Source organism: Phyllobates terribilis, unplaced genomic scaffold, assembly GCF_046119375.1.
Source record: "Phyllobates terribilis strain yellow unplaced genomic scaffold, ASM4611937v1 Scaffold_2__4_contigs__length_985480577, whole genome shotgun sequence".
NCBI lineage: Eukaryota > Metazoa > Chordata > Amphibia > Anura > Dendrobatidae > Phyllobates > Phyllobates terribilis.
The window spans coordinates 843,790,761-843,806,320 of NW_027362762.1; the positions used below are offsets into that span (position 1 = coordinate 843,790,761).

The following is a 15,560-nucleotide window of genomic DNA, read 5'->3' on the forward strand; positions in this document are numbered from 1 at the left end:
GCGATGGTCTTAAAGGACCTTCCATGATGTCATTTAGTTATGTGACAGGTCACGCGACCGCTGACGTCAGCGGTCGTGTGACCTGCCACATGACTAAATGACGTCATGGAAGGTCCTTTTACACAACCGCGAGACACCGGGGAGACCGGACGCATCGGATAAGGAGACCGGGAGCCATCGGTAGGTAAGTATAATGCTTTTTTTGTTTTTTTTTTACCATTTTTTTTTAACTAACTTGGTCACACTATATAAAATCCATGCCGTTTGCATGGATTTATATAGTGTGACCAAGTTGTCAAGCACTTTCCAAGTGATGCTAAAATCGATTGGAAAGCGCTTGACAATCCACATGCGAAATCGCATGTGAAAAACGCTTCACTTACGCTTGTCCCTGGCAGGAAAAATGCATGTACAATCTGCATGTACAATCCGCATGCGTTTTTTCTGCCAGGGAGATGCAGAAACGCTCAGGAAAAAATCCGGAGCATTTCTGCATCGTGGGCACTTAGCCTTATTCATCAAATTTTTAACCTGGATAAGACTCTATTGTTCTTTACCTTTCTCATTTCTGATAGAGATGGCATCAGAGAGGGGCATAGGGTTGTATATAGATCTATAGTGGAGAGGGAAGAAATTTTTCAGGGAGGGCAGAAAAAAAAAGCTATAGACCAGGAGGAAAGCACATTGGAGTTGTGCTGATACATGTAAGCAAGTGAAGATAGCAGCGACCTGGATATACTTCTCATCAAGGTTATATTATGGGGAAAATGCTCATACAAGAAGAATATTCTCCAATATTTACAGCCAGAACTATTTATCTCTCTCACATAGTAATAGCTCTGCTTTACATCACCTGTCTCATCTATTACATTATTTCTGTGTCCTATTGTATATAAATATGTGACTCTTCAGATTTTCTGTTATACTATGCCTGATGAAGAGACCTGAGTGGTTTGGAAAGCTTGCAACTTGTTACCATCTTTTCAGTTAGCCATTTAAAGGTATCAACCACTGAGGACTCTCAAATCTAAATATTTTTCAGAAGTTTACTATCATTATGACATGTCATAGAGTAGTCTTCCTCAACTCCAGTCCTGAAGAGAAACCAACAGGTCATGTTTTCAGATTTTCCCTAGTATTGCTCAGGTGATGGAACACTGCTCTAGAACATTACTGGTTCCCAATTTACTACAAGTTACCTTATTAATATCACACGTTACCACATTACCAGCTTCCATGTGTTCACATAAACTATTCACAAAAAGTTAGGGATAGTTGGCTTTCGGGTGAAATTTCAGGATGACCCTAAAATGCACTCTATCCTTTTCAGGTGAACTTAATGTGACCGTCTCTAAACTTTTGAATACACATGTGCAACTGTTCAGTCTTTCAGTAGTTTTTGAACAACTTGCTGTTCTCTAACAAGGAGCTTAATGGCAAAATTCACAACAGGTGTTTGATCCATTCAATTTGAATTGATATTTAAACAGTCCTGCACATCATGCTATTCACATTTTTACATCATGAGACCAAGAAGACACCTAACAATAGATCAACAGTACCTCGTCATGGTGAGGCTTCAAGTAGGATGCTCTCAGACGGAAGGGGCCACTAAGCTTAGAGTGTCATCAGCAGGTTGCAACAGAGATATAGAGAGACTGAAAGAGTCAGAAAAAGGCAGAGAAGTATACGTCCTTTGGCCACATCCCATACTGATGACCACTTCATTGTGAACAATGCCCTTCAGAACCAGATGATGAATGCCACACAACTCCAGGCACATTTAAGGGAGCTGAGAGGCACCCAAGTGTCACGTCAGACCATTCAAAACAGTTTACATCAGCATGGTCTGCATTCTAGATGACCTGCAAGGGTACTTGACCACATCACCAGGCTCAGGCATCATCTACGCTGGACGAGGGATCAGGGGGCCTCAGTGCTGTTCACTGATGAAAGTCAATTCACACTGAGCAGAAATGATGGCCGCCAACAATGCTGGAGATGTCAAAGAGAGTGCTATGCATCAGCCACTGTTGTCACCAGATGAGTCTTTGGTGATGGTGGTGTTACAGTGTGGGCAGGTGTGTCTAGTCAATACAGAACGACCCTACATTTTGTGAATGGTACAGTGACAAGCCCCTACTACTTGAATAACATAATTAATGCAGTCATTGCTTCTCTCTATGAACAACACAGGCCTAATTTCATCTACATGGAAGACAATCTCATCGAGGTCGCATCATTGGGGAATGGCTACTGGAGACTGGGGTACCTCAAATGGAGTCGGCTGCACTTTCTCCAGAACTGAATCGCATAGAAAACCTTTGGGATCAGCTGACTCGCCATGTAGAGGCACGTAACTCTGTACCCCAGAACCTCAATAACCTGAGGGCCATCCTTCGAGTAGAGTGTGATGCCATGCTTCATCAGCAGACAATAACTCGACTTGTGAACAACATGAGACGTCGTTGTCAAGCTGTAATTGATGCTCAAGGCCACATGACAAGTCTTTGAGACATTGACCTTTTTTTTGGGGGGGGGGGGATATACCCACCACTGTTGTTGGCTTTTGTTTGAATAGATTGTTTGAGATGAGGAAATCACCATAGCATGCTTCTACTTAAATGCCCTACTTTCATTGTAAAATACTGTATCACTGTAGCATCAACTTTTTACATTTTCCATAAATTTCACCCAAAGGCCAAAAATCCCTACATTTTTGTGAGTAGTGTATCACAGTAACATAGTCAGACAGTTAAAAGGGGAATCATCATGATTTGTAGCTATAGCATTACTGTTTACCAAACTACTACAGGTAACCTTATTAGTATCACACAATGATTCTATATTATGAGGTTATGTAACGGGTCTGGGAGGTGGAACCTCTGAGCAACTATACAAGGGGGCAGTCCTTGTAAGGAAGCGGGTGGCTCCCAGGGAAGACGGGCAGGTACACATGGCAAGTGACAGGGACAGTCTCTGGGTAGAAGGGCAGGTAGTCACGGCAAGTGACAGGGAAAGTCTCTGGGTAGAAGGGCAGGTAGTCACGGCAAGTGACAGGGACAGTCTCTGGGTAGAAGGGCAGCAGACAGGTGGCTGGTGAGCGCTCCCAGGTGAGCGGGCGAGAGTCTCTGGACAGGCAGGTGGTCACGGCAAGTGACGGCAGAACCTCCAGGTAGACTAGCAGACAGATAGCAGGTGAACGCTCCCAGGTGAGCGGGCAAGAGTCTCTGGACAGGCAGGTGGTCACGGCAAGTGACGGCAGAGCCTCCAGGTAGGCTAGCAGGCAGGTAGCAGGTGAACGCTCCCAGGTGAGCGGGCAAGAGTCTCTGGACAAGCAGGTGGTCACGGCAAGTGACGGCAGAGCCTCCAGGTAGGCTAGCAGGCAGGTAACAGGTGAGCGCTCCCAGGTGAGCGGGCAAGAGTCTCTGGACAGGCAGGTGGTCACGGCAAGTGACGGCAGAGCCTCCAGGTAGGCTAGCAGGCAGGTAGCAGGTGAGCGCTCCCAGGTGAGCGGGCAGGCTGGTCCATAGACAGACTGACAGGTGTCGGAAGGCAGACCGTCGGACCGCAGGCTTGCAAGCAGGTAAGCGGATATCAGGCAGGTATCTAGCAGGAAACTGTCAGGTGACTGGCAGGTAACAGGCACGAATCTGGCAGGTGACTGGCAGGTAACAAGCAGGAATCTGGCAGGTGACTGGCAGGTAACTGGTAACGGGACCTGAGGGCTGAAGCAGAGTGAAGGCTTTGCAACAACATTGCTCGGGCACCTCCATTTTGGAGGAGGTGCCTTATATATGGAGAGGTCCTCCGGCCATTGGCCGGGGACTCCTTAGGACGGCGCGCGCGGCCCCATTAAGAGAGGGGGAGCGCGCGCGCCCTAAGCACAGAGGCCAGGAAGCAGCGCGCGCTGCCAGCAGAGCGGGAGGAAGCCGCCGGGCACGGAGCGGAGAGGTGAGGGGAACGGCGTCCCTGCCTAGCAGGGGGCTGGGACGCCAACGCTACAGGTTACACATGGTCACAAATCACAGTAACATCATGCAATTTTTACAGGAGGGCAGGGTTCGTTGCAGTTATGAGGGGAACAAATTAACTTATCATCATCATGCATTTCAATTGTGAGGTGCATGCATATAGTGTTGGGTAGCCCGCCTGATCTAATAGTATGGGCGTCATCAATAGGCTGTAAGCCAGACACCGTGCATCACATGCATCTGTGTGACTGGCGTCCTATGCAAGCCCCATCTGTGTACATTTTTAATACTACACAGCCAACCCCTCCATGAATTGGTATGTTTGTGAGTGGCTGTTTGTATCGGTATTTTGCACCTGTGTTGCCCCCGCCTTTGTCATGGGGGTCTGCAGCATCCTGCTAGTGCATAGGTAATCTGACCTGGTGTTGGTAAGGCTGGTTTCTTCACTGTGATGTTTTTTGAATTTTGTGTCCTTAACACGGTATAAATATTTGTGTCCTTTTCTGTGAGTCGTTATGCAGATTCTTGTCATGTCACTGCTTTGTTACTGTTTTGTTCCCAGTTTTGGAAAAAAAAATCCTTTCTGTATACTACAAATTACAGCCTGTTCTCACATTCCCTAATAGCTCAGTGTGTTATTAGATTGATTCCCAAGCAAAAGGTCACTGGTTCAAATCAAGGAGCAGCCATGAAGAAGATTGGTCTCTAAGCCAAGAAAATTGCCAAACTACATCATGTGAGTGCCATTACAGTTGGAAGAATATGAAATTAAGTCCATCCATCCATTCAAAATCCAAGAGGTAGATGCTCAGACAAAATATCAGAGTCAGCAAGTTGGCTCACTAGGTCTATCAGTTCTGAAGTGACAAACACTGCAGTGGAGGTGGCTCATGTGCTTTGCAATAGCGAGATCACAAACGTCCATGCAAGCACCGTGCAAATTTACTGTACTTGTTAATAAAATAACAGGAAAAAAAAGTTATTTTCATAACCAGCAGAGGGAAAGCTGACTGCTGTGGGCTGATGTTAATATTCTGGGAAAGGGTCAATAGCTCTAAAGGTTTCCAGGCTATATCAGCTGATAGCTGTTTGCTTAGCCTTTACTGGATATTATAGGGAAGACCCCCCAAAAACATTGAAGTAGGGTCCCCCCTATATTCACTAATCAGCAAAGGCTAAACAGACTGCTGAGGGTTGATATTAATAGCCTAGGAAGGGGCCATTAGGCCCAAATGTTCCCTGGTTATTAATAACAGCTCACAGCTGTTTGATTAGCGTTTATTGGCTAGTTTACAGGGGTACCCCATAAACAAATTGACGTAGGGTCCCCTATAAAATCTAGCCAGCAATGGTTAAACGGACAGCTGCACGCTGATATTATTAGCCAGGGAAGGGGCCATAGATACTAGCCCCCTCCGAGGTTAATAACATCAGCCCTCACCCGCCTCAGAAATGGCACATCAATAAGATGCACCAAATCTGGCGCTCAGCATCTGGCTTTTCCCACTTGCCCTGGTGTGGTGGCAAATGGAGTAATAGGGCTGGGGTTCATGTCAGCCTTGTATTGGCAGCTGACATGAAGCCCAGGGGTTAGTAATGGAGAGGCATCTATAAGACACCCCCATTAATAACCCCATAGTAAAAGTTTGTAAATAAAGATAAAAATAAAAAACACAGTTATATTCACCTATCACCTAATCCTAGAAGCTATAGTGTCCTGTAAAAAAACAAAAATAAAAAACAACCATATCCCTCACCTGTCTGAAGTGATTAAATAATTATGATGCGCGAGCATGTTCGCTACTCCTCGGTGCTCGCCCGAGCATCTCACTGCTCGACATGCTCGGCGCTCGCCAAGTATTTCCGGGGTTGCTCGGCGGGAGCTCGGGTCTCCTCCCTGCATGTTTGGCGCTCTTTACAGAGCTAGTGAAAATGCAGGGATTGCCTGACACTCACTGTAATGCCGCAGCCATGTTGGTTGTGGCATAACAGTGATTGGCTGGCCGCACAGCGTCATCAGGTCTATATCAGACCTGGCGCCGCCATGCTCGTCATAGTCACTCCGGAATCAGACAGAGTAGGGAGAGCTGCTGCTGAGCTAGGGAGAGATTCGCTTGTTTCTAGTTAGTGTAGGTGTACCAAACTATATTAGAGAATAGAGACACATATCCATCTCAACAAACAGTCCTTTTGAGGACTAATCTATCTGCAGAGATATCAGGCAGGCAGTGTATATAGGCAGGCAGGGTATATAGCAGACTGCAGTGCACATAGCACAAGAGGCTCCATTCCAGTTTTGTCTGCTGCTGCTGCTGCTGTTGTTAGATATTTCTAGAAATAGGCCCAGGTCTCAGGGGCCAGGAATAATTTTTTTGGGATCTTAATCCTCATTATTTGCTTAAAAAGCAATCCGGAGAGCACAGTTTTTCTGCGTCATTTGCTTGTCGGCACTGCAGAATACAGCCAGGTCGGTCCTTTCCATATTACAGCGCTAAAAATCCAGCTATTTAAAACTGTGGTTTGTCCGTCACAAGGATCACATATAATTGCGCTGAAAATACTGCCATTTCTGACTTCCATTAAAAATGTGTTTCAGTGTGCCAGTGAAGCAATTGACACCAGATTGCTGTTCAAAATTGTTACCTAAAGGCCAGGTATTTAAAACTGTGTTTTCTCCGTCACACGGATCACATATACATTTTCAGAAAATACTGCCATTTTTACCTCCATTAAAAATTTGTTTCAGTGTGCCAGTGAAGCAATTGACACCAGTTTGCTGTTCAAAATTGTTACCTACAGGCCAGGTATTTAAAACTCTGGTTAGTCCGTCACACGGATCACATATAAGTTCGCTCCAAATTCAGTCATTTGGTGTGAGCGTGGAAGATATTGTCCTCCATTTAAAATGGGCAAGGCACATGGCAAGGGACGGGGAACTGGACGTGATGGTGATGATGGTGCATGCAGAGACTGAGGCCATGGGCAAGCTGAAATTGTGCCACAACAAACACCCACATCTTCTCGCTCGACCTTCCTGTCCCAATTAATAGGGGACCGCAGAACACCACTATTGAACATAGAGCAGTGTGAAAAGGTTATTGGTTGGATAGCAGCTAATGATTCCAGTCACTTAGCCACCACCACCATATTGTCTTCCACATGGTCAAGTCTCAGTAGCTGTGAGTCTGGACCACTGTTCACTTTTCCATTTATAGATTCTGGCCTCTCGCCCGGTCCACTTGAAGCGGGGCAAGAGGAGATTGCATGTAGCAATGCCCAAATATTTGAGCAGCCACGGTCACATGAAGGAGACGGTGGGAAAGTGTCACAAGAGATGGACGATGATGAGACACATTTGCCAGAAAGACAGGAGGAAGACCAGAGTGCAGAAGTGGAAGACGAGGTGGTGGATGATATAGTAACTGACCCAACCTGGCAGGAAGACATGCAAAGCGAGGAGAGCAGCACACAGGGGAAGGGAGGCAGAGCACCCCAGCTGGCAGGAAGAAGCAGTGTGGTGGCCGCAGAAAGAAGGCAGGCAACCGTTCCCCGTTACACCAACACGAACGAAGTTGCCAGTACAACTGTTAGGTCTTCCCAAGTCTGGTTGTGTTTTAAAGACTCTGCCGATAACCCCAAAAGAGTCATTTGCATAACCAGCCAGGCCAGCATCAGCAGGGGTGGCAAAACGACCAGCCTGACCACCACCAGCATGATCAGGCACATGGCAGCAAAGCACCCGACTTTGTGGGCCGAACTCCAGGGTCCAGGAACAGTGTCTGCAGGTGGCACCATTGCTTCTTCCGCTGTTGTGCATGCAAGCCCATACCCTGTCAATGCTGCATGTGAAGATGCCTCCTGCCCTGCATCTGTCGATACACACTCTCAAGTAGCAGCATCAGGAAGCACGTACTTGTCCCAGCGCAGCGTTCAGTTGTCCATACAACAGTCCTTGGAACGCAAGCGCAAATACGCAGCCAATGCCCCACAGGCCACAGTACTAAATTCCTACATTTCACGACTGCTTGCACTTGAAATGTTGCCTTTTAGGCTCGTGGAGATGGAAGCATTCCGCAACCTGATGGCGGCAGCCGTCCCTCTGTACTTGGTCCCCAGCCGGCACTATTTCTCCCGATGTGCCGTCCCCGCATTACCCAAGCACGTGTCCCAAAACATTAGTCGTGCCCTCAATAACGCAGCTACTGGGAAAGTCCACCTAACTACGGACACGTGGACAAGTGCTTGTGGGCAGGGATAGTACATTTCACTGACAGCACTCTGGGCTAACATAGTGGAAGCCGGGACCCAGTCGGACCTTGGGACGGAACACGTCCTCCCGACGCCAAGGATTATGGGCCCTAGGTCAATCAGGGTTGCCCCCACAGTCTTCAGCTCCTGCACCTCATCCTCCTCAGCCTCCCCCTTCTCTTCAGCCTCCATCTCCGAATTGACCACATCAGTCACAAGCTGGAAGCACTGCAGCACTGCCTCGGCCAAGCGGCAACAGGCTGTGCTGAAGCTAATATGCTTAGGTGACAAACCGCACAATGCTGAAGAGTTGTGGACAGCTCTGAAAGAGCAGGCAGATCTGTGGCTCACACCGCTGAACCTACAGCCAGGCATGGTCGTGTGTGACAATGGCCGGAACCTGGTGGCGGCTCTAAGGCGAGAAGAGCTCACACACGTACCATGCCTGGCCCATGTGCTTAACCTCGTGGTTCAGCGGTTTCTCAAATCCTAAAAGGAGCTGCCGGTTCTGCTTGCTAAAGTACGCCGCCTGTGTGCCCATTTTAGAAACTCACCTACAGCTTTCGCCGCCCTTGCCGTGTTTCAGCAGTGTTTGCAGCTTCCGGCTCATAGACTGGTATGTGATGTCCCCACACATTGGAACTCCACACTGCAGATGCTGGGAAGGATTTTTGAGCAGAAGAGGGCAGTTGTTGAGTACCAGCATCAACAAGGCCATCGGTATTCAGTTCAGACTCCACACATAAGACCTCAGGAGTGGACATGGATGTCAGACATATGTACCATCCTCCAAAACATTGAGGATTCCACCAACATGGTGAGCGGCGATGACGCCATAATTAGAGTCACCATCCCACTTCTCTGTCTTCTGAAATGCTCTCTGCTCACAATCAAAGAGGATGCATTGCAGGCAGAGCACGATGAGATGGAGCAAGGAACCATACAGGGTGATTACACACTGCCCAGCCTCATCTCATCCCAACGTGGATTGGGTGACAATGAGGAAGAGGAGGAGGAAGAACAGGAGCTAGTTTCATGCGCTATAGACGGTACTACCTGCACAACTGTCATACCGTCTGTTCAATGTGGATGGCCAGAGGACAGAGAGGAGGAGGATGAGGAGAGCATGGTCAGTCATCCTCTTGGTGAGGACACGGAAGTCTTGCCTGTTAGCAGTCTGGCACGCATGGCTGAGTTTATGTTATGCTGCCTTTCCCATGACCCTCGCGTTCTCAAAATTTTGGGTGACAGTCATTACTGGTTGGTGACACTTCAAGACCTACGCTACAAGGAGAACTTTATATCTCTTATTCCTGAGGCGGACAGGTCTACAAAAATGGGGCAGTACCAGAAGGCCCTTGTTGCAGAACTACTAAAAAAATTGCCATCTGAAAACGCTGGCGGCAGAGGTCACAGTTCGTTGGATAACCAAGGAGTAGAAGCGAGAGAGACACAAATGCAATTCAGCAAAGGCAGGGAAACACTGTCAAAGTTCTGGGACAGTTTTCTCAGACCCTCTCATCACACAGGCCCTGAGGTGCGGGGTACTCTCACAAGGAGTGCAAAGTTTGGGAAGATGCCGACCGTACCAACGTCCTCCGTGATTCCTCTGTGCCTTTTAATTATTGAGTATCCAAGCTGGATACGTGGAATGAACTGGCTCTCTACGCCTTGGAAGTCCTGGGCTGCCCTGCCGCTAGCGTTTTATCAGAGAGGGTTTTTAGTGCCGTTAGTGGAATTATAACTGATAAGCGCATCCGCCTGTCAACTGAAAATGCTGACAGGCTGACTCTTATAAAAATGAACAAGGGCTGGATTGGGCCAGACTTCTCAACACCACCGAATGATAGCAGCATAACAAACTCAAATCCAGTGTCTTTTTTTGGGAGGTATATTCCCATGCACCTCTTCACAACACACATGGGTATACGCTTCCTGATTTTGGCCATTTGCTCTTGTCCTCCTCCTTCTCCTCATCCTCATTCTCCACCACCATATCGCCAGGGTGACCGTGGTCCGTGATGCAACACCCACATCATTTTTTTAAAGGGTGTTTATGATGCCCGTAAAAAAATGTTTTTATACAGTACAGTATGTTCATGTATATCCCCCAGGGGTAAATGTTTCTCAGCCCATACACTTAATGCATGGGCATTACAAGTATAGGAGATCAGCTCCTTTCTAATGGGAACATTTTTTTATGAGGCCCTCTAAGTCTCTTACAAGGGGCATTGGAGTGCCTCCCAATTTTTGGCAGCCCTTGCATTCACTGCATAGGCCAACACTATGGGAGACCCTCTGCTTTCTAATGGGAATTTGTCATTACTGTTGCCCTGCTCTATGTCTCTTTAAATTGTTAGTGGGGTTTTTCCTAAAACTGGTCAGCCGTTGGACTCACTGCATACCCTATAACTGTATAGCAGAACCTCTCCTTTCTAATGGGAATTTGTCATTACTGTGACCCTGTTCTATGTGTCTTTAAATTCTTAGTGGGGTTTTTCCCAAAATTGGTCAGCTGTTGGACTCACTGCATACCCTATAACTGTATAGCAGACCCTCTCCTTTCTAATGGGAACATGTCGTACTTGTTACTGTGGCCCTGCTCTATGTGTCATTAAATTCTTAGTGGGGTTTTTCCTAAAATTGATCAGCTGTTGGACTCACTGCATACCGTATAACTGTATAGAAGACCCTCTCCTTTTTAATGGGAACATGTCGTACTTGTTACTGTGGCCCTGCTCTGTGTGTCTTTAAATTTTTAGTGAGGTTTTTCCTAAAATTGTTCAGACGTCGGACTCACTGCATACCCTATAACTGTATAGCAGAATCTCTCTTTTCTAATGGGAATCTGTCGTTACTGTGGCCCTGCTCTGTGTGTCTTGAAATTCTTAGTGGGGTTTTTCCAAAATTTTGGCAGCCATTGCAGTCACAACATGGGCATTACCACTATAGGAGACCCGCTCCTTTATAATGGGAACATTTTTTTTACTGAGACCCTCCTCTATGTCTCCTCAAAGGGGTATTGGGTTGCATCCAAATTTTTGGCAGCCCTTGCAGTCATTAGATACACAATAACAGTATAGGAGACCCACTTGTTAATAATGGGAACAACAAAGCATAGCCGGCTGATGGCTCTCTAACAATAGCTAGGGCCGATTGCTGGCCTTTTAAGAATAGTAAGGGCTGTCTGATGTCCCTGTAAAAATAGGTTTTATGACTTTCAGAGTCCCTCCATCATAAATAAAAAAAGGATGTGTCTGATGATGTGTCACACACCACATTGCCAGATAAGGTTGTAAAATGTTAAAATGACATTTCCCGGTGAATGCATTTGTCTTAACAAATAACGTAAAAAAACTCCAAAACATTAGGATCTTTCTTTAGTATAAAAAACAGCTTCGCCAATTTAACCTCAATGTAATCACATTGTTCAGCTCCTGCACCTCCTCCTCCTTCTCCGAAATGTCCACATCAGTCACAAGCTGACAGCACTGCAGCACTGCCTTGGCCAAGCGGCAACAATGCTTAAGATAGCATGCTTAATGCTTAGGTGACAAATCACCCAGCGCTGCAGAGTTGTTGAAAGCTGTAACACAGCAGCCTGATCTGTGGCTCTCACAGCTGAACATACAGCCAGGCATGGTCGTGTGTGACAATAGGCGGAACCTGGTGAAGGAGAAATGACAGCCGGGGTAGATACGGTTTCCCTCTATGCCAGTCCTTTCACTGAGCTAAAGAATATGGCTGTGGTGAAATACAACTCCCACTGAGAAGCTGTTTCAGATTGAAAAACATTGTGCCCACCAGAGGATTTGATTCTGAGGGCTCACCTTTCTCCTCCGCTCAAGAGCCCCATAGCAGCTGCAAAATTAGCGCTATCATGAACTGTCCTGAGGTAGAAGCCAGGGCACACCAGAGGATTCTCTGGTGGGACTGTCCAACCCTGCCGAGAAGCAGTCCTGGCTAAGAAAAGTGTGTGGGAAGGTTCCCAGACACTCTATGGCTGCTTTTTACTGAGGAGGAAACGCACGCAAACACAGGGACAACATACAAAGTCCTTGCAGATGTTGTCCTTGCTGGGATTTAAACCCAGGATCCCAGTGCTGCAAGGCTTCAGTGCTAACCACTGATCTAATGTGCTGCAGTTCACCCTCTAAGACCTAACAGGCTGGAGAAACTTGCACCTACTGCCACTCTATCTTCAGCTCCTTTGTGAGAAACTAATGTTTCTACTAAATAAAGTCTACTAAATAAAATTTCGGAGAAGGAAATTGGGAATGGCTTCGCTACTGGTACTGGGGGCAGTGCTAATACCATGGCGTCGTACCATAGTTTACTGGAAATATTCCAGGCTGGTAGGAGGGAAGCAAATTCCCACAGAAAAGTACCAGCAGTAATGTTCAGGGACCCGCGCTTGTAGAAGGCGGAGACGATATCAGGAGAAATAGTGACGGCTGGGGACCGAGCATGGACACGAGGCATGAGGTTGTGAAAAGCTTCCGCCTCCACGAGCCTAAAAGGCCACATTTCAAGTGCAAGCAGCTGTCAAGAAATCTGGCAGTTTAGTATTGCGGCCTGTGGGTGATGGGGGGGGGGCTGGCTGCATACTTGCGCTTGCATTCCAAAACTAAGCAGATGGTGGTCTCTATCATCATCATGGCCTCACCTCGGCACTATGAACTCTCCTGAAGGAGAAGCCAGGGCCCACCGGAGGAGTCTCCTATTTTCTGGTGGGTCTGTCCATCACTACCGAGAAGCAGCCCTGGCTGAGAAAAGTGTGGGGGAAGGTTCCCGGACACTCTATGGCTAATTTGTTAATGTGGATTGGCCATGCTTATGCATGTTATTTCTCAAACCGCATTGCAGATCAGGCCATTGCCCAACTCTGTAGTCATGAAATTAAATGCGCAAAGAAAGATGTTCGTGTGTCAAAGCACCACCGACAAGTGTGAGTTGATGTTGGATGGGCTGCCATTGCTTCTGCAACAAGCTGCATTAGAGGACTTCCTGGAAGAAATGACACCCAGAGTAGATACGGTTTCCCTCTATGCCAGTCCTTTCACCGAGCAAAATACAACTCTCAGCAAAAAAAAGATGTGGACTGGCTCCGTACCGTTCCTGGCCACATTCACCTGTCCAGGTGTTTGTGGTTAGGTGGTCCTTCCCAGTAAGTGCACTGGGGAGGGCACAGGTAATGTTGTGGGACCCGTGCTTGTGGAAGGCGGAGACGATACCAGGAGAAATAGTGGCGGCTGGGGACCGGGTATGGACACCCGGCCGCAGCCGGCATGACGTTATGAAAAGCTTCCGCCTCCACGAGCCTCAAAGGCCACATTTCAAGTGAAAGCAGCATTAAAGGACTTCCTGGGAGAAATGACACCCAGAGTAGATTGTAACATACCTGGCGGCGTCCTTGCATAGTGGTCCATCTCCCACTGTGCAAGAGCGCGCACTTGATCTCCAGTCCAGTTTGCTAGCCTGGCTTCCCTCCATGCTGTCTGTTTGCCTCTGTGTCTGTTGCTTAAGGGCGATCACTTCCTGCTTTTTGTACCTGCTGCAGACATACCCCTTGTGCGTCCTCAGCCTATTGCTGTCTGCCATCTGATATTTAACCCAGCTGCTCCAATGAATCCCTGCCTGAGCATTTTGTTCTGTCAGTTGGCCTTTGGTCACTGATATGCCAGGTCCCGTTTATGTTTCCTGCCTTCGGTATCAGTTCCCGTGTCTGAACTGTGTCCTGTCTGTATTATCTTCTAGCCTGTTGTCTTCTGCCTATCCTGGAGGCTGTATTTCCAGGCCTGTGTGAACCCGCTCCTGTATCTTGCTGCTGTGTCTGTTCTTGTCTGAATACTCTCCTAGCCTGTTTTGTTTTTCTCTATGTCCGTACTTTCCCTTTTTCTGCAGAGTCTGAACACGTACCTAACTCCTGCTCGTTGTCACTGTACTTCCGTTTGTGAGTTTGTGGTCCACTCGCTACTTCTCTGCAAGTACCCTGTGGGTATCTGGTTCTGCCTTTCCCTTCTAGTCTGTTCCGTGTGTACAGAGCCCTGTCCCCACCGCATCTGCGGTTTTCGCTTTGCTCAGCTCTGTCCACCGCGTCTGCGGTTTTCGCTTTGCTCAGCTCTGTCCACCGCGTCTGCGGTTTTCGCTTTGCTCAGCTCTGTCCACCGCGTCTGCGTTTTTCGCTTTGCTCAGCTCTGTCCACCGCGTCTGCGGTTTTCGCTTTGCTCAGCTCTGTCCACCGCGTCTGCGGTTTTCGCTTTGCTCAGCTCTGTCCACCGCGTGTGCGGTTTTCGCTTTGCTCAGCTCTGTCCACCGCGTCTGCGGTTTTCGCTTTGCTCAGCTCTGTCCACCGCGTCTGCGGTTTTCGCTTTGCTCAGCTCTGTCCACCGCGTCTGCAGTTTTCGCTTTGCTCAGCTCTGTCCACAGCGTCTGCGGTTTTCTCTTTTCTCAGCTCTGTCCACCGCGTCTGCGGTTTTCGCTTTGCTCAGCTCTGTCCACCGCGTCTGCGGTTTTCGCTTTGCTCAGCTCTGTCCACCGCGTCTGCGGTTTTCGCTTTGCTCAGCTCTGTCCACCGCGTCTGCGGTTTTCGCTTTGCTCAGCTCTGTCCACCGCGTCTGCGGTTTTCGCTTTGCTCAGCTCTGTCCACCGCGTCTGCGGTTTTCGCTTTGCTCAGCTCTGTCCACCGCGTCTGCGGTTTTCGCTTTGCTCAGCTCTGTCCACCGCGTCTGCGGTTTTCGCTTTGCTCAGCTCTGTCCATTGCGTCTGCGGTTTTCGCTTTGCTCAGCTCTGTCCACCGCGTCTGCGGTTTTCGCTTTGCTCAGCTCTGTCCACCGCATCTGCGGTTTTCGCTTTGCTCAGCTCTGTCCACCGCGTCTGCAGTTTTCGCTTTGCTCAGCTCTGTCCATTGCGTCTGCGGTTTTCGCTTTGCTCAGCTCTGTCCACCGCGTCTGCGGTTTTCGCTTTGCTCAGCTCTGTCCACCGCGTCTGCAGTTTTCGCTTTGCTCAGCTCTGTCCACCGCGTCTGCGGGTTCGAATTTGTCTCTCAGTCTGTACTGGACCCTACCCAGCCTGCGCTCTAGTCTGCCTGTTCCTGTATTCCCCGGTGTGGGTCAACAGCCGTGTCCGGAGTCTGACCTGGAGTAGACCCTGGTTCCTCTGCTCGGTTCCTCCCTGGTGCACTGGCGTCGTATGCCGTCGTGCTACCTTGGTCGGATCGGGCAGATACTTAGTTACGCCCCTCCAGGCACTCTCCGGTTCATTGCACAGTGGAATCACTACATAAACACGCACACGCCAGTCAGTCCGGGCGTGTGCATTACAGCATGCTCAGGCCAT

At 48.4% G+C, this 15,560-nt stretch overlaps 1 protein-coding gene across 1 annotated transcript in view; it reads right to left on the minus strand.

Moving 5' to 3' along the window:
* The window catches only part of AIPL1 (AIP like 1 HSP90 co-chaperone), a 253,022-nt gene that overhangs the window by 162,163 nt on the left and 75,299 nt on the right, over window positions 1-15,560 (minus strand). The gene's annotated exons all lie outside the window — the stretch shown is intronic.